The following is a 19,105-nucleotide window of genomic DNA, read 5'->3' as shown; positions in this document are numbered from 1 at the left end:
AGGAAAAGCGCCAATGACAAACCATCTCCCTCCTCTAAATGGGGCTGATGGTGGCTTTAGTTGCATTACAAGGGAGCAAAGCAATGGAAGAAGCTCTCCCTCACAGCGGGATTAAAAGATATTGTAAACAAGATGGGATTGCGCATCTGCGTAGTCCTCAGAGAGGGGAAAGTAGCTAAACCAGGATAAAAGAAGAATAAAAGAGTGGTACCAGAAGGGTGTAGGGGAAGAGGGTCAAGGGTGTGGAGCAGGGGTTGCCTATTCCAGGAACATACAGCTGGGAAAGGTTCCTGCTGGCTGTAAGCATCACCACCTACTTGCCAGGTGGCTGTTTTGAGCCAGGCTCTTCTAGGGGGTACTGGAAGCAGCAGCAGGTGCACCAGTGAGGCAGGGGAGACCTCATCATGGGCCCTTTTTTGTCAAACTCTGTGGTACTCCATGGCCAGGTCTCATGCTTTCTCCTTCACAGCAAATCTCAAGGAGAAAATGTTTACAATAAGTAAAACCTTTGAAAGGAAACCACAAGTACTGAGGAGGACTGTTTGCAGTCGTCAGACTTGTGCCCCATTTTATGTCTACAAATGCAAAGTAAATGAGAGGTGATTTGGCAGTGGTGTGAAGAGGCTATCCCTCTGAAACTCCAACCTTTCCCTCAGTTTCAGACCATGCCATGCCTCCTATTTTACTTTCAAACAGCTAACTGGCAGAGAAGACCGTGATGTAAGCTAGTAAGCTAGAAAATCAGCTCTAGCCAACTGTGAAGTCATTCGTTCTTTCTATTTGCAGTCTCTCCTTTGCTGAAACATAAAACTTGGTACAAGTCAGCATATTTCACCACATTTAAAATTATAACAAGGGCAAAGGCACAAAGAAAAATATCACTAATGCAAAAGATGAACAGCAATCCAGTCTAGGGACAATCATAGCAGAAGAGCAATTTAGTATATCTGAACTACTTTACTACCATCTTTCATTTTCTAGTTCTAGTCTAGCCCTTTTACTCTCAAAAAAAAAAATTAAAACATTGTAATCTTTTGCTATAGATGAAAAAACCAAATGAACACAGCCCACACACCAAACTAACCTTTCTTCATGCTGTTTTGTGGAATAAGACTTTTTCTGCAAGCTTTAAGTACCTCTATATGATTAATAGCAAAATAAACACCACTTGCCAAATAAATCTGCACTAATCTAATCTAACAGCATCTAACCACTCTCTGTGTTTCCCTGTTGTTATACCCCTATGGAATGATTTTGCTAGCCCTCCCCTAAACCCATTGCTTCCTGTATATCCTGCATCTCAAAGGTATGCAAATGAATCCTTAACACCTTTTCCCCCCTCCTTTGACACATACACTTTTTTTTTTTTTTTTTTTTTTTAAACAGGCTAGAAGCAAACACACATGTATTTATTTACATTGTGATAGTCTCCAAAGGCCCCATCCAGCACTGTGGTTAGAGCTAACAACCGATCAGTAAAGCAAGTCCAGAGTTCAAGCAGAAGCAATCAATGTGCTGAGCTCACATGCTGGCAAACGCTGGCATGTGGGTACCCGCAAAACAGAGAAGTGCTCACCAGACTCCAGCAGCACTGCGAGTTATAATTGCTTCCTCCACTAAATTGTTTGGTATTTGAGGTATGGGAATCTATTTCCTCTTAAATAGGGCTTCTACCCTCTACATTGCCATAAAAACCAGTTTCCATCACCTCTGTCAATGTATACAAGCTATTACAATAACTGGGCGCAACCTTTATTCCCAGTCAGTTAAATCTAGGGAGGTAGGCAAGCGTTATTAGAACAAAGCCAAAAAACACTCAACCAGATGGAAGTCCCATTTCTTGACTTAGATAAGACACAAAAAAAAGTCAAAGGTAGCCTTTTCAAACGTAAGGGCAAACGGTGGGCCCCTAAATCTGTACTGGGACACACCAATTAAAGCCCCATTTCTCTTTAGGAATGCATTTCAGTTAAATAGGATCATTTTGGTCTACTAAGCTCTATTTCAGTTAAAACCCAGGCAACGTTCCTATGAAGCACTCTGCAAACTTTTAACAGCAAAGCACAGCACCTAGTTCCACAAGGACTGCCCACCACAGGAAAGTACAGGGCTGTCGCTGCTGGCTGAGAGATCCTTGTGTCCCCTTATGACCCAGTTACTCCCACCAAGCCCAGAAAGGGTTTGGCATTTGCCACTCTTGCCAGCACTGCCTCTGGCAAAACTTGGTGCAATAATCAGCCTGCACCGCTGCCTTTGCTGCACAAACCACATCCATACATCTGTCTAAATAACCGTAGAGTCACTTTTTCTTCCTGGTTGTGTGATACAGCTTCTGAAAATGCATCCTTTCAGGACAGATGACAAACAGCCAGGCTGGCTCTAGCATAAACCAGAGGACTGCCCTGCCTAATCTCCATGTCATCACACTTGATTGTAAAAGGTGATGATCAAAACAGCAAGAGCTGTCAAGGGTTAGTTTTGCCATGGGGTTTACCTAGTGGGAATCTGTAAGAAAATAAATCCAGGCTTCAGGTGAGAATGCCAAACTGTGTCAGTGATGTTAGGCAGGGGTCACTCAAGTGCCCTTTCCACACTTAAAAGAATTTAAGCTTGCATTTGTATTGGAGAAGGGAGAAGGAAGGAAACTTACAGCTGAAAATAGAGATTATTCCTCAATTTTGGGGCCAGGAGATGTCTACCAGGTGAATACAAAAGACCTTTCCGCTTCCATAATCAATCAAAACAGGCACTTCAGGAAAAGTGGGCAACTCCAGATGTTCTCCTGAACCACCTGCAAATATTCAAGCATATTTAGGTTGATTTAATCAGATGGCCAGCAGAAAGAATCATCCTGCTCTTGCAAGCAATTTACTGTGTGGCCTTAAATAAACCACTTGCAGCTGATCAATATTAGAGAAGAAGACAGTTTTCTGCTTCTTTTCTTTTTGTGTGTAGAGGCATTATATGAAAACAGGCAGAAATACTGGCTGTTAACCAGGGCCTGTTAACCAAGGGGGAAAAAAGTAGGAAAAAAAAATGTTGATACTACTTTAGCTATAGGGAATCTTCACTTTCTCAGGTTTGGAAAGAGATTTTTTAATGAGATCACTGTACCATAAAAGACCCCTGCAAGTAAGTGAAAAAGGGGAATTTTTAGTTGGACCTGATGATGGGTATTACTCCAAACTAAAACAAATATCTGAGAAAGTATTTGAAGAAAAGTTTTCATTAGAGAAATTAGGCATTCTCATAAATCAGAAAGAAGAGAAACAGCCACCTAAGAGCTTGACAGAAAATGCAGTGATCCTCTCCCTTGCCTTTGAAGGTCAACTTTATTCTTGATGATACTGTCCCTCTGTAGAAGGGATGAGCAAACAAAAATGCATCATATGCATCTGTTGATCTTCTGTACAGAACTAAGTTTCCCATGAGGTTCCTTGGGTTTTCTTCCCACTTATCAGCTATTGATACTTCTCTGCAGGTCCAGAAACCAGATGATTTATATAAAGTAGAATGTACGTGTCTATAACCTTATCTAACCAGTAAAAGATGACTCTGCCCATAGATCTGCTTTTAAGAACTGCCCTTTGAACTAGGCAGCACCACAGATGGATCAAAAAACCCTGCATGAAGTGCAAGATACAACTGGATCACAACATGAAATTGGAATTTCTGAGGCCCCTTTCCCTGCACCCCCAGCACTGTGCTCACGCCCTATAGATAAGCTTAAGCTGCAGTACAAAGCACAGTTGGCAGCTAATTTGGATTTAGCCATTTCACACTTGCAAGCCAGGGATTCAAAGCCAAATACCCTGGCCCCCTCCTACTTTCCAACACAGAAACAATTTAAAACAGATCTAACACCTATGTAGTACTGATTTGGTTATCTTCAAAATCCCCATTGTTCTGTTTAAAGAGCATATCCTCCTAGAATAGCCTCCTTTTGATAAACAACTCCTTCTGCATGTCAGCCAAACAACAGTTTTGGTCTTTATCACAAGTGGACCAGCAGCAGAAACAGTGTGTGGCGAAGCGGGGGAGGAGGGAGCTTTATCTGAAAACAGAGTTCATTGTCAGCTGGACTTTAGACTCAGGTTTTTAAATAGGTTTTGGAATGTGGATATGAAGCAGTTAAAAGAACCCTACCTCCAGCCCTTAAATGAAGAAACCTTTATTCACAGGCTTAAAACCATAGGAGAACCTCAGGTACTGCGGTGGTTTGTGTATTGTACACAAATGTTTCTTGTATAAGAAGGTCAAAATATACAGGAAACAAAATATTAATTCCTCGGGGGCGGAGGGGGGGGGATTGGGGAACCAAACCCAAACGAATTTCTTACAGAGAATGCATAACATCAAAGAACCCAGTTTAAAAAAAGAAAAAAGTTTCAAAAAAGGGATGATGAAATTTAATTTTTTTAAAAAACCTATAAAAACAGATATATAATTTTAAAAGGTTGTGTAGACCAGAGATTTCTGTGCCTTTTACACAGTTTGTAGGAAACAAACAGAGTTGCTATAAGTTATTGATACTTTTTTACATTCCAAGTATGCATTTGGTAGAATGCGACCATTTCCAAAACATTAGTTTTATGAAAAGTATTAACTCTTTTCAGTGCAATGTCACTGGTATGAATCTATAATGACACTACACAGTTTGATTGTATATTTTACTTCAAATATTCCCTCAGCATGGCTGAAAATAGTTTAACTTCTTCAGTTCTTAGGACTAGTTGGTATATGAGTGTGATTACACACTCTAAAATCTGCCACCAAAAAAACCCCACCAAACTTCTTATTTTGTGTGTTTCATTAGCAAGCTACCCCAAGAAAGCTTATCTTCAAAAAGCTGATATGACTGACTAGCAATCATCAGCCTGTGTGGGAAATAGTGAAATGGAAAAAATGTACACCAAAACATGAAAAGTGATGACCAAAGCAAAATACAGCCTAAATACCATTTATAGTCTAGCTTCTGGAAATCATGCAATTCTCATAATATCCATGTATTTTGCTTGGATAAAATATCCAAAAAAACCTGCATAAAATGTTCTTGTAGTTAAAAAAGGGGCAGTATTCCTACCATAGTTTTATGTTAAAAAATGCTCTTCCGTCCTCAAGCTGCCAGGGAAACCACATCACTTTGTTTTAAAATGTTTGCTGAAAAGCCATAAGTGGCCTAAACAGCACAAACTTCAACATCTTCAGCAGTACTATCTCCTGTCAGGATGAATTGACAGCACACCCAGGCTGTGGAGTGACTCTGGCTTGCACAAAACAGGCTAGACCTAGGATAAGACGGTTGAATTCGGAAAACATCAGCTGGTTTGTAGGTTTCCCACAGATAGAGCATCTGGACAATGTTAACTGTGGCATCCTGTAAACATCCTGTAAACACCGGCTGGACGATGATAGAGTATAACACAGGCAACAAAGTGACTGTGTAAGACTGTTATCCTCTGTTTCGGTGGTAATCAGATGGCATAGCCAAATGTCCTGCCTGTGGAAACAAGCTCTGGAAGTAGTTAAAGTGTTTACAGCACAGTCTGCAACAGATAAAGAGACAAGATGCTCTTCAAAAGTCAGGAAAATCTATCCAAGCATAAGGGGTTTATTCCCCTGTTCAGCACCAAGAGCCAGAGATCCCTCAAACACAACTCCTGCCAGGACTGGCTTTTTGGCACATTTCCAGCGTTAGGGGCTGGCAACACTGGGCAAAGCCTTGGTCTACTAACATCATATGGCAAAGCTCCCCACTGGTCAAAGAGGTGAGAGAAGTTCTCAAAAAATCTTGCATATAAGGCAATAAGCTTTTCAGGTCTTGTTATGGCTATTTAAATAGGCCAACCAGCCTATATGTACATACATATATTCAAGTCAACAAATGAAATGGGAAAAAACTTTAAGATAACTGTTGTGCAATTGATAGGAAGGAACTAATGCTGATTTTCTTTTTACTAATGAGTTTCAATGCATCTTGGTGGCAAATGTAAAATATTGCTTCAGCTGTATTTCCTAAAGAGATACAAGTTAATTCCATTTACTCAGGGTTCCATACTGATAATATGAGTGGCAGCAAGGATTCACAGTGGCTGAACTGATCTTCCTATCATTTACAATCATCAAACTTCCTTGTAACAACCACAGTAATTGGTCCTGCAGAACAACAGCTGTTTTAAATCCATTTTGGCTAGCCTTTGCTGCAGTATGGTGGTTGAATGGAAGACCATGACATCTTCATATGACCAGTCTCCAGAAGTTCTACCTGGACTGCTGATGAGCACTCACCCACAATACAAGAGCCTAGTCGGTGCAGCTCATGGAAAACTTCATAAGTTATAAAAAAGATGCATGTAACTTCTATAAATGTAACTATTGTTTATGCTTGTAAAAACCTAGAAATCTGCTATTATAATGAGGACAGTTGGCATTTTATGTTCCTTTCTGATTCAACTGCAAGAAAAGTTACAAACTACCTACTTTTGCAGAGACTCTTTGTTTTCACATGTTTGGGTTTTGGGCTCGGATTTTGGTTTGGTTTTTTTGAAATTGAAACAACCTACATTCAAATAAAGCAGATGATTGTTCTCCATGTAAAAAAAGATAAATGTTTTCTATCTTTTAAAGTTAGCTATAACTGAAAGGAACTTAGAAACCAAAAAAGGATAAAAGCAAGAGATTTCTTTTTAAGGAAAAATAACGGATTTACCTAGTAAAGGAAAGATTTAAATGTAAGGACTTTGAGCAGCATTGCAGGAAAAAACAGTCTATGCATTCATGCTATCATGCTGCAGGCATAAAAACATGCATGTAGGAATTACATGCAGACATGTCACTGAGGAAAACTAATACTGTGACATGGAATTAAACAGAGAGATGGAAATTAGCTGCAGACTAAAGGTGAGGAGGAACAGAAGAACAGGGAGGAACAGTTTTGGACCTAGGGCTTTGACAGCATGCAAGCTCAGGATCACCAAGATTGCCGTGAAGGGAATCTGGGTTAATTTTAATACACAGAACAACCTCTTTAAGGAAATACCACAGAAATATGTAGGCCCATCAGATAGCAGGGGGGATTCCAGCAAAAATAGAGTTCCCTGTTCTCAATGTTCCTTGGTGCAGCTTCTAAAAAATAAACATTTTTCTCCCACTTTCCCTTACTTTTCTTTTTAACAAATTTGCAAATGCTTATGAAAAGAAAACAGAGACGAGATTGCATCTGGTTTGTCTATGGCGCCATTTGTTGCTATAGGGAGACTGGCTGAAAAAGGTGATGAGTGGTAAGTTGGTGAATGATATTAATAGAGAAACAATAGACAAATTGCTCTCAATGTTGTGGTTAACCCTTTAACGTTCACATTTTGGTTTCTCCCTCTTCTTGAGGACACCCAAGCAGAGGATAATAATTGCATCTCCCTGCACAAGCTGCTAACTGTTCTCCCCTCCAAAATGTTAGTATTTTTCTCCTTTTCACTTCCATGAGCACTGTGTATGTAAAAACACTTTTGAAAGCTGGGAGGAAACAACTCAATGAAATGTTATGGTTTTTTCCTTTTTCAGGTCTTTAAGCAGAACCAAGCAACATTTCATACTTTAGTAAAAAGGATGATTTGTACCTTCAGCATAAGTCAAACATCACCTTGTGTACTTTTTCGTGAAAGTGTAGATGGAGAACGCATAGATTTAAAAGAAAAAATCCACCTCTGATATATATCAAGTAAACAGAGGGCTGAAGCATGCAAACCACTAAGTACTTATTGTAAAGACATAACTGTTGAATGCAAAGAGTATCCCTTCAAGAGCTTTTAATAAAGGCAAGAAAAGGCCACATAAAAATGATTTGCAGTTTCCCAATGAGCACATCAATTTACTTAATTAAGTATTGCTTTCAAAGTTGCAGTCACAATAGCTCTTGTCCCTTGCCAGTTGCAGTAAGAAAGATACATTGAACAAGGATGTCAGCTGAATACTAGCATTGATATTAATGCCAACTGTCCAAAGCCTTGCCAAGTCGCTGACGTTTAGAGCGAGGACTCCCTCTTTTTCAGCTCTTTTTAAGGCTTTCTCAAAGTACTGAAATTCAAGAAGCCCATTTTTGTGCATTTTGTGGAGACATACAAGACCTTATATTTTCAGACAGGACAAGATCCATCTACCATGCTGAGGTTTTTTTAATGGAAAGCATTTGTGTCACAAATTATTTTTGTTTTCATTGCTAACTACCAAATTTTGGTCCCACGTTTTGTTTCATTAGATTTAAGCTCACTTTGCAAGTGTGCTCATATTTTAGTTCAGATTCAAAAAATAAATCTGCCCTTCCCAAAAATGCCAGTCATTCTCTGAAATTAATCTCCCACATCCAGATCACTGTAGCTTAACACCTACATTTTTTTTCCTTAGTTTCTCATTTCTGCACAGGACATGGAAACTCAGATGCATTCCATGAAGTAGATTTCTGTAGTTTTGCCTTCATTCTCAACTCCAGCCCACTGATTTTTTTGTAGAAAAAATAGTTGCTTTCTCCTTCATCTAAAAACTGTGATTCTAAGGAAGGGAATAATCTCAGGACAAAACCAGTTTTGAGCAATGGTGTCATTCTGCAGCTCCCTGAGCATCTGAATCAAAAGGTAAGATCTCACAAAGAGCAGCGAGAACAGTGAAGACAAACCTCCCCACCACCACCACCTCTTTCTTCTTTTTTGCTTTCGGTGATAGGGGCATAAAAAGTAGCAATAAAATCTGTCCAGTGGCACTGGATGTAAAGGATGTTACACACCCCCATGGAACCTGTTCAGTTGCCAGCAGGCTTAATATTGCCTTCAATTCCTCCAAAACACAAATTGCATCAGTGACATTCCTTGTAAGTGGGTGCCTCAGCCCAGACTCTTGGTGGGGCTGTCTTGGTCCTTGTGGGCTTTAAAGGTAAGATGCATAAATAATTGGTTACTAATCGCTCTCGTTGTTGTCAATTTCATTCCAGAGGCAACTGCATTTTAACTTTGATATACTGAACGTGTGCAGCCAAGACTTGTGTATTGTCAAAACAAGTGAGTGGAATTTTGACATTTTCCCCTTGACAACCTCAAAATTCGCTCCTGCACTATCATTCTGTCCAAAGTCAAATTTATAGGGAGCATATACAAAGTAGAAAGCCGTGCCCTTCTGAATTTATATTCAAGGACTCTTTGTTTGTTTGGTTTGTTTTTGAGACACCTTCAGTTAATTGTATGTTAATGCCTAATATCAGACAAGTAATCTAATTATTTTTGGGGGGTATAAACAAAATTATTTTATATTATAAGGTCTAATCTATATTTGGAAATTTGTATTATAGGACACATCATTACTAACTTATTGACTAAAGGTTTTCCTTAAAGAGTAGTGACCTTCTAAATAGCACAATGTGTCAAGACTCATTTATAGTCAATTATATTTTAGTGTAACACTAACAGACCATGCCCAATAAAAACCCAGCATTATTAAAAGAAGTCCAAAAAAAGTTCCAAAACTGGTCCTGAATTCCTAACACACACATATAGGTCTTTAAAATAATATTTCAGCTCAACTGAAGCAGCAGCTTATTCTCGTAGCCTTACTATCTGCCTTGGGGTTAGTCTTTTAAGCAGAGTTAGAGATTTAATTTTCAAATGTTTAATCTAAATGCCACCTCAAGATTGGAACAAATGTCACTGTGCTGTACAGCCATGGGAGAGGAGAGAAAAAAATATCTGAACTGTCATCTTCAGACCTACTGTCGTCAGAAGGAGCAGAGAGCACTGAACACCTCATAAGCCTGAGTTCTGCTTTTTAATTTAATTACAACTGTAATTTTACTCAGAAAACAAAAAACAATAACTGAATGTCTTCATGATTCCCTAGTGCATAAGTTGCACGTTGCATGTTTTCTCCATTGCTTTGTCCAGGCCTCCAAAGCCTTAGAGAGACTGTTGCACCATTTCTTGAGGCATTTATCTCAAAGTTTCAATGGCAAACCAAATAAGAGGCAGAGAATAAAAGGGACTGTAACAGCAGAGGGTGATTCTCTCTGTTGTGTAACATCACAGCTTGAAATTATAATTAAATTAGTCATACAGAAAAAAGCAAACTTATAAATCATATTACATGTAAAAATGCTTCGTATTCTTAAAGAACTCTTCATATCCCAGTGAATTCATGAGCCAGTTTTAAGTGACTCCCACCACAGAACAAAAGAGGTTGGATTGAACAAATGTGGGAATGAAGGAGCAAGTGTTAAGTGTTTGAACTTACAGGTGTGACCCGGTGCCTTCAGCATTATGAGCATCACCTAGTAGGTGCTTGGGAGCTCTTTACTGCTGCATTTTTGCCACTTGCCTGCAATGCTGGCTAACATTTGACTGATACATTATTTTACAAGGAGAAACAGAAATCATTCTCATCCTGATGGCCCAGCTAACATACCAAGTGCTCAAATCATTCTTTTGCATCTAGAGTTCCTTCTATTTTTTTTCTGCTAAGAGACTATAAAACCATCTCCACATTTTTCTTTTATAAGCAAAAGTCTTTCCGTAAGTCATCAAATCTGCTTTTCTCCCCCAAGATCTACATACAGCCCAGCAGATCCTAACATCTGGCACTGCACCATTTAATCAATCCTGGAAACTGCCCTTTATTGCACACTGAAATAGAGAAAGACTAACAGCCTTTATTCAGTGTAGTGCAATTGGTCACTATTACTTACTTAAAGAGTCTTTCATGTGCTCCAGGCACTGTTCACATGCAATGCAGCTGCGCTGTGTAACATGCTGGAAGGCAGCAGCTAACTGCACAGTTGTGGAGAAAGAAGAATGTAGTGACTCAGGACAAAAACCCAGCTCACCCAGAAAATGCTATGGGCTCTTGAATGTTTACACAGAGCAGACAGACCTTTTCTACTTTGTTGTTTCCAAGGATACATCAGATGGCCTCATGCCACAGCAGAAGCGTAAATTTTGTTTCTCTTCTTCCAAAAAGTAAAGGGTTGAATCAACCATTGCTACAGGTCCTGCAGTCCCAAGGAGTCTGTGGTTTTTCAAACCTAAAACTGAGAGGCTTTCAAGTAGCAGCAGCTTCTTCGTACACACACAGTTAAAAAAAAAAAAAAAAAAGAAAAAGCAGTTCTTTCAATATAAACTGCTCTTTAGAGCTCTACATTGTGCTAGGGCTTCTCTATTCATCCTTCTTATTTTTATCAAGCGAGGATGACTAATGTGCTATTGTGATGCACTGTTCTCAGAAATGTGGCCAACTGAGGCTTCTTCCACCATAGTTCCATGGGTGTTTAACATTAAAAAAGAGAGCTCAGCCGCGCAATGGGTAAGTCATTACACCCTGCTTTAAAACAACAGGCCCTATGCATAAAGCATGCTCTTATGCAAATCTGACCTACATAATGTTGAAATCTTCCAGCGTCAGGAAGACTTCAGAAGTAATCCCATGTGTCCTATAGCTGTAAAACTGGTGTTACTTTAGCACCACAGGAAGCACCGCATCTGCCTCAGCCAGCTCGCCATGGCATGCTCCAGCCCTCTCGCTGCCTTCCCAGGTCCTACAGTTTGGCCAGGAAGTTTAGATGGGACAAACATCTTCATAACCATTCATCCTATGCCAAGAAATGCTCTTCCAGCTCAGTGTACACACAATTTGACCACCCGGGAAGGACTGTGACAACTCATTATGACAAACACACACAAAAACAAAAACAAACAAACAAACAAAAAACAATAAAAAACCCACACTCTAGATTGTATATACGAGATCTACATGAAACTGCTGACTTCAGCTGGGCCAGGGTTTTACTCCTTATCCCTACAGAACTGCTGAATATTCATTCAGGCCCTAAGGTATAAAGACCAAATGACAGCCTGGAGCATGAGCCATAAGGAAGACAGTGTTGTTTTGCTATAAGAATACTTCAAACCATTCCTTGAAAAACAGAGCCTTGAGCACAATTATACCATGTTGCTGACCTCATACACGATGGCCAGAGTATTTTAGATAGATTCTGCTCCTGCAACTTTTACTGAATTTAAAGTATTTCAGTTTGAGCAAAGGCTTGATTTCTCTAGACTGAAACCTGTTAACTCTTTGCTTTGAAAAAAAATTACAATAGCTTTCAACTTTGTAAACCATTTTTCAGTCCAGGATAATTACTTTTCTGGAACACAAGGACATGAAAAAATACATTTTCAAGATGGGCTTCTATCCCAAAATCCATCTAGTCTTTTCAGCTGATCATGTAGGTCAGTAAAGTTTGTTGTGGCAAAAGCTGTTAGCTCTCATTTCATGTTTTGAGATCAATTTTTCACTCTTTCTGCCAAATGTACCCTTGTCTCCCCGTTTCTTTTGCAGAAGACTTATAGTTTCAAACTCCGCTCTAAAACTAGACACTTCCACACAGAAAAGGACTTCTTACTTTTGACTGTGACATGCACATGGGCCTATGGTTATCTGTATAAAAAGGTTATTAAAAGAGCATTTTTGAATAGTACTAGGTATTCTTAAACACATTGCGCAGCCACAGTAAATACAATCACTTTATTCATCTCTTCATGGAAAGCTGACATTTATTCATGCCTTGTTAACCTAAAAATCCTTCCAGCATACTTATCATCATTCACTGTCTTTGTGATTTAAAAAAAGAAAATTTTCTTACCCTAATCAAAGGCATGAAATGCTTCTCTGAATCATATTATTAAACGACACATGCCTCCACCTTATAAGGATGCCTTATAAATTTTCTTCCTTGTAAAAAGCAGGAACAAAGGAACAAAAGGAATAAAAATGTTAAATTAGATTAAGTTGACTAATCTTTTGGGTCCAAATTAGCTTATCTGAGACTTGGAAATATACTACTATGTCACAAGATAAAAATTTGAAAAGTCAGTCTCAAAACAACTGGCAACTAAATGTGTTGCTCAGAAAATTAGTTGCTCCTGAAGTATCTTTCAAACAACAGAAGCAAAAGATTGAACCTAATTCAAAACACAGAATTAAATTCTGTCCTCCATACTAGGAATATCCATATGATATTCCACATGTGCCCTAAAACAACGCTTTTTCTGACTTCTGAAAATGTCTTCCTTTGGAAGGAAGATTGTGAATAATAAAATCCCCAGGACATATCAACAGAGAAAAATTTAGCAGCAGGAAGAGTTTCATTCCAACTATCCAGGCTTGAAAAGAACAAATTTATAGTAAGATCCTCCTTGGTAGTATGCATTCATGTAATGCATTTCTTTGACACATATTTTATACTAAATCTTTGCTGCAAATAAATATATTCAGAAATTCTAAGGAGGGGGGGGTTTTCCCCTCTTCTTTTGCTCTGGCTTTCACCTAACAATCTTGATCTGAAGTAAGAAGGTGCCAAGGCATATAGAAACTAGTCTTTTGTCTGGTTCTAAGTTTGACTGTATTTCACTGACTTCTCTTGTGGTGACATCGAGAAGGCTAAGAACAAATTATTTAATAACAATCTTGGCTAAAAAGACTATAAAAGGTTGAAAAAGTTCTTACTGTGCTTGCTGAACAAACAGACAACTGCTCCCTTCATGGGCTAGCACTGGTCTGAAAGAGAGTATCATTGCTGAGAAAAAAACCAGAATCTAAAGCTGTTTGCTTTACTTCCCCATATAATTTCATTAAAGGGAATGAAATCATCCCTGTGATTAGGATTATTTGACATAGTTCCTAGTGCAAACAATCCTAGTGCACAATCATAGTTCCTAGTGCAAACAAAAAGTACAGCAGGTGAAAAGGTAGGCATTGCATTCAGCTGTGAAAAAACACTCACTGTCCTGCTTTTCCTTCTCCATGACTGACTTAGTACACAGCAATTTTCTAATGCTGTTGCTAACAACAGCAGACAGGAAGAGTGCAGTTCAGCCTAGTTTATGTTTAGGAAGAGCAGCACTGACTTCCCACAATTACTCCTTGAATACAGCATCAAGCCAAAGGAGCAGCAGGGGAAACAATGGAAGGCTTCCATGTGCGTAAGAATATTGTTTCTCTCCTTTGAAGAGCTTGTCATTAGACAATCGCTCAACATAAAGGAGACTAGGAGAAAAGAAAAACACTGATCTGTATCTAGTGAATAAAAGCAAAATTGCAGAGCAGTCGTGCCACATTTATCACCATGAAATAATTCCTCTTAAAGTGTTCCTGTTTGTTTCTAGAGACAAATTTAGGTAATGAACCAGAAAAGTGGAAAGGTTTGCATAAAGGAAATTCCCTAGGCTTTTCTTGAACTGGTCTTGGAACTTGTAGACCCCTTATGTTAACACTTCAGTAACCCACCAAAAACTACCCAGGACCCATCTTCTGCCGCACCAGCGAACTGAATCAATGTACCACCATGCACCAGAGCTAGCAGCAGAGAGGGACGGGCCCCTTTTGTCAACGGTGAGCCAGTAGGTCCATTCAGCTGCACTCCTGAGCTTCTGCCCTCTCTGCCACAACACAGACTGCTGGGGGAGGGGGGGGGAGGAGAAAAAAAAAAAAAAAGGAGGGGGGGGGAAGCATTTACATTTCCTCACCGGCTAGTCTGTATATTATCTTTACGTTGTGCATTGTTGTTGGGACTATCATCACAAAGCATGTACCTGGTATAAGGAAGACCAAGAGAGAGGGAATCAACAGAGGGAAGATGATCTTTGATTAACATACTGATCAGAATTTGGGACATCCGAGCTAATTTCTGTATTTCTTAAATACTTCCTGCACAACTGGCAGATCATGTGTGATCTAATAACTTTTCCTTTTTCTGCATAATTAGCTTGTCTAGCAAAAATATGAGCTCTTGAATGTTAATATAAGCTTTTCAAGGCAGAGTTTTCCTGTCACTAGATTTACATGGTGAGTGAGCTTATCTTCAGTGCATAAAAGTAACAATCACAGGGTTAAGAGTAAACATCAGAACGGAAAGAATAAGGAAGTATGATTTAACTCCATTCCTTTAGGTAGAAATGTATTTCTAAAATTTTATTCTGTGTATTACACATGCAATCAAATCTTATTTTAGCTAACACAAAAAAGGCATGCGTGCCATCTAGTATATGCAACCTCTGTTAAGTAGTACCTATACACACAAACAAGAACGCTGTCCTTCTGAAGCAATATCTCTGTTCTTTTGGTGTATTTCCCGTCCAAAGAGATAATTCACTTTATGGAACTGGAACGCTAATGAAAACCAATATATTGACTTGTAAGATGCAAGCCCAAACAAATTGCACAACACACAGAGTTAAGTAGTGATGACGCACAGACTGTGCAACAGAAAAACGGATGGATCGTAACACTCAAATACACATGTATGTACTGACGGGAAATTAACTGTTAAACATTTGCATGTTTGTTCTTTCTTTAAATTTTTGGACTTTGAACATAAGTGTTTTGATGTTTGTTAATTTATTGGGTTTTATCAGTTATAAAATTAACTAATCAGTCTTCAACAGTTAGGATCTGTTATTTTAAGTAATCTGCATGAGACGCACAGAGTATCCAAGCTCTGTGGCTGAGGTGTAATGGCATTGCATATAAATAAGCATAGATGCTCATCTGTGTGACAAAATGCTATGTTCGTACCAAAGTACAGCAGGAAGCCAAGTTGTCCTTACTTACAGGATGTACAGCTGGACCCTGTTGGGATTCCTCCTGACTATTTCTCCAGCAGTGGAGCTGAGTGAACACATTGGAAGGAGAAGAGATCCTGACAGAGATAGGCATTTGTAAGTTGATTAATGGTGAATGACCAATACATGGTTGATACACTCCAGACTCTCTGGCCTTTTGATGTTGATTGTAAGAATGAAGGCATCTATTTGTGTGTTTAAATTTGCAATAAAAGCACTAAATTACAGTTGCTTCTTTCAACACTTTTAAGAGCGGAAGGCTGAAAGGTTCAAAGTAACCAGTCTCTCTTCCAAAGATCCAAGGTTAAGCAAATAAAGTCCTCGTCTCAATAAGCTATTATCAGCAATAAAGAAAGCCCCAACCATATAACAATAAATACGGCAGCATAAAAGCTACCAGGCTGAAGAAACTGGAAAAGCTTATAAAACTGAAGGGAAGAAAGCAATACCTGGTCAGTATCAGCTCTGATCCATGACAGAAGCCTTCATCCATCGCTTTTCTTTCCTTGTCTTTTAGCCTACGAAAGGCACACATAACTGGTACATTACTGATGTATAGAGTGCCTTGGATTACAGTGATGGTATTGTAACTGATTTGAAGTTGAGGTACAGAAAACTTAAACACTTGTGTTTAAGTGGTGGAAGGTTCAGACACAATTGTAGCATGATACTACCACTGTCAATAGTACTTTACTTTCTAACGGTACCCTCCTGCAAGTATCTCAAAAACTGTTACAGACAACACTGCATGAACCAGTGAGGCAGGCAAATATTATTGCTCCTCTTTATAGTTCAGTGAGGAAGAAAGAGCGTCTCAGAACTTAGTCTAGAAAAAAACCCAATACTCAGATCTCCTGAATCCCAAAGCCTCAGCTGTCCTTCCCCAGTAATGTAGAGATCTGAATCTGAGAGCAAAAGGAAAATTTTTGAGACCTTACCCATAACAGGCTGTGCTGAGAGAAGCAGCTGAAGCAGAACGGGAAAGCTGTCCAGGGGATAACAGCATAAACACAGCTAGCAAGGGCTTATGTGGGGGAAAGGAAGAGCTGCATAATGCTTTAGACCCTTGAGTCTTCCAGCACATCCAGCTGGCTGGGCAGCTCAGCAGACATGAGCCACCTCTGCAGAAGTTTTGAGCAGAAACTCAGTTCAAAATGCTGATGTAGCTGGAGATAGACCACTGCTGCACCACTCATCTGCGTGAGCATGGGTAATAACTGTGTCAAATGACCCCATCGCAGCCAGGAAAGACAAAGCAACAAAAAATCCACAAAGCTCAACTCATCTTTCTTGTGCAGGTAGGACTTTGCAAACGGTACAGGGCCTCAGCATACTGAGGTCCAAATTTAGGTCTAATCTCACCAGATTTTAGACGCTACATAACAGAGATAGGTTTATCCTTGTATGTTATCACTTGTTTTGAAGGCGGAGAGTGGGGAATGGTTTCTAGGTCTCTTTAAAATTGTATCTGTAACCTGTTCAGCCTTGCAGACTTTTCCTGTGCAGACCTGCATACTGACCTCTGTCCACTGAGGATTTTGAAGTTGCCTAATTGCCAAGGGGCTTGTGAACAATACCGCTTAATATTGACTGAAATGTGAAAAGCTAATTCATTATCCAGTTACAAAATGTGTCAATTCTGCAAACTTCTTGAAGCTTCCTTCTTTCAGGAACTGGCAGACTTCACTACGTTGGGATGACAGCACACATGTAGTTCCCCGTTGCTCCAAGAGTTAATCATTAGACTGTTACCAGTAATACTCCAAATACTGAGAACAGAGAGAGAGAATTTTCTGTCATAGGTCTGGGAAAAAGACATAATGCAAAATCCAAGCCCCATCAGCACAGGGAGATGAAAAAAGCTAGTCCATTCCCACCGAGATAGCGTCCAAACATACAAAGCAGTTTCTAATCCTTGAGAATGCATTTTAAGACTCATTTTAATAGGTACTAAGTACATGCAAACAGAAATACCATAATTAAGATAATCAATCTGCAAGGAGGAAAGTACGTAAAAAGAACATGCATACTTAAAAGGGTTAAGTAATCATGATAGTAATTATTAATTGTATTATAAATAATTATAATGTAATAGATCTCTGACTGTTCTTTTGCAAGGAGCTTAAAATAATTTCCAGGTACTATGTTAAGTTATGCAACAGAAAGGCATTCCTGAAACAGCTTTTGAGCAAACTCCACTTCAGCAAAACCATTTCTTTTCACAGAATATCAAAACTACAACAAAGCATTTAACTGTCTTAATAAGATGTGTTATGGCTGAACTTTATCAAATCTGGAGAAGAGGAAATATTCTGTGATGAAGATTTTCATTATTTAGCTTTTCATTATGATTAAACTGGAGATTAAAATTATATATTTACATATATGTATAAAGCAATGCTGTATAACAAAGAAGTATATACATAAATACATACATATGTACATATATATTACATTTTAGTCTCTTACAGTGTTACTGGGACAGAAGTCCTTTTTTCCCACCAGTTCTATTCTCAGACACTTTCCGAGGCAGGCACTGCAGCTGCTAGTTACAGATGGGTAGCTAAGAACCAGATTTAAAAACTTGTCCAAAAGTCATTCAGAGCCAGTGGCAGCACAGAGAGCAAAGCCTGCCTCTGGCTCTCCAGCTTGCTTTGCTTTCAAGGTGCAGGAACTCTTAATGAAATCTGCCGCAATGTGTCAGAGGTGGTACATTTATGTCACCCTACCTGGTATTGTGCAGAGTCATCTGCATGCACAGGGCAGTTGGGGAAATGCCACCACTTCATCCTCCGGTGCTGGAGGGTGCGGGTTTGCATGGGGATGGTAGCAGAAGGGAGGCTGGCTCTCACAGGCAGCACCCTAAAATGGATTTTTATATGAAAAATGTAAGTGTCCATGTAAGAGCAGGCATGACACCTGCCTCTTACATGGATTTTAAATCTCTTTTGAACTCTTTTGTACAGTGGAACGTCCTTACAAATGTGGCCTACACAGCCATGCCACTTTTGTGATAGACTTCCGTATGCTGCAGCCTTTAAGCTCCTGGGACTTAAAGCTCCTGGCTGCTGTTCAGAGGCTTACTCTTCTGTAACACCTCCAGACAAATTTTAACTTGTGGGATGCATGCAATGTTATATTTCCTAAAATCTTGTGTTTCTACCCTACGCTGTTTATTTGAGTAAACTAAAAACTATCACACCAGAAAGGCGTGCATCTATTCTTTTTAAATGATTAACAAAACAGATCATTTTGGAAGCTATGGAAAAGAAAAAATAACTTCACTAGTAGCATGGGGCGTATATTCAATGTTTAAACATTGCCAAGCAATGAAGCCATTCTGTACATTTTATTTCATTGAATTTGATCATGTTTGAATCCACAGCAAAACTAGCCTCAATAGCTTGAAGACATGGACAGCTTCTACGCTTGGACCCTGGAGCAGTCCTCAGAAT

At 39.2% G+C, this 19,105-nt stretch overlaps 1 long non-coding RNA gene across 1 annotated transcript in view; it reads right to left on the bottom strand.

The window, feature by feature from the left end:
* Positions 1–2,679: 2,679 nt before the first annotated feature.
* LOC114015121 (uncharacterized) overlaps positions 2,680–19,105 on the bottom strand; it is a 55,649-nt gene continuing 39,223 nt past the window's right edge. The window contains exons 6-9 of the long non-coding RNA XR_008735038.1: positions 16,100–16,168; positions 15,640–15,727; positions 12,674–12,762; positions 2,680–2,791 (exon numbers count right to left, since the gene is read on the bottom strand). This is a non-coding gene — a long non-coding RNA (uncharacterized LOC114015121). The remainder of the gene's footprint in view (positions 2,792–12,673; positions 12,763–15,639; positions 15,728–16,099; positions 16,169–19,105) is intronic.

The sequence above is a fragment of the Falco cherrug genome, chromosome 13 (genome assembly GCF_023634085.1).
Source record: "Falco cherrug isolate bFalChe1 chromosome 13, bFalChe1.pri, whole genome shotgun sequence".
Lineage (NCBI taxonomy): Eukaryota > Metazoa > Chordata > Aves > Falconiformes > Falconidae > Falco > Falco cherrug.
This window is presented reverse-complemented; position numbering and strand designations above follow the sequence as displayed.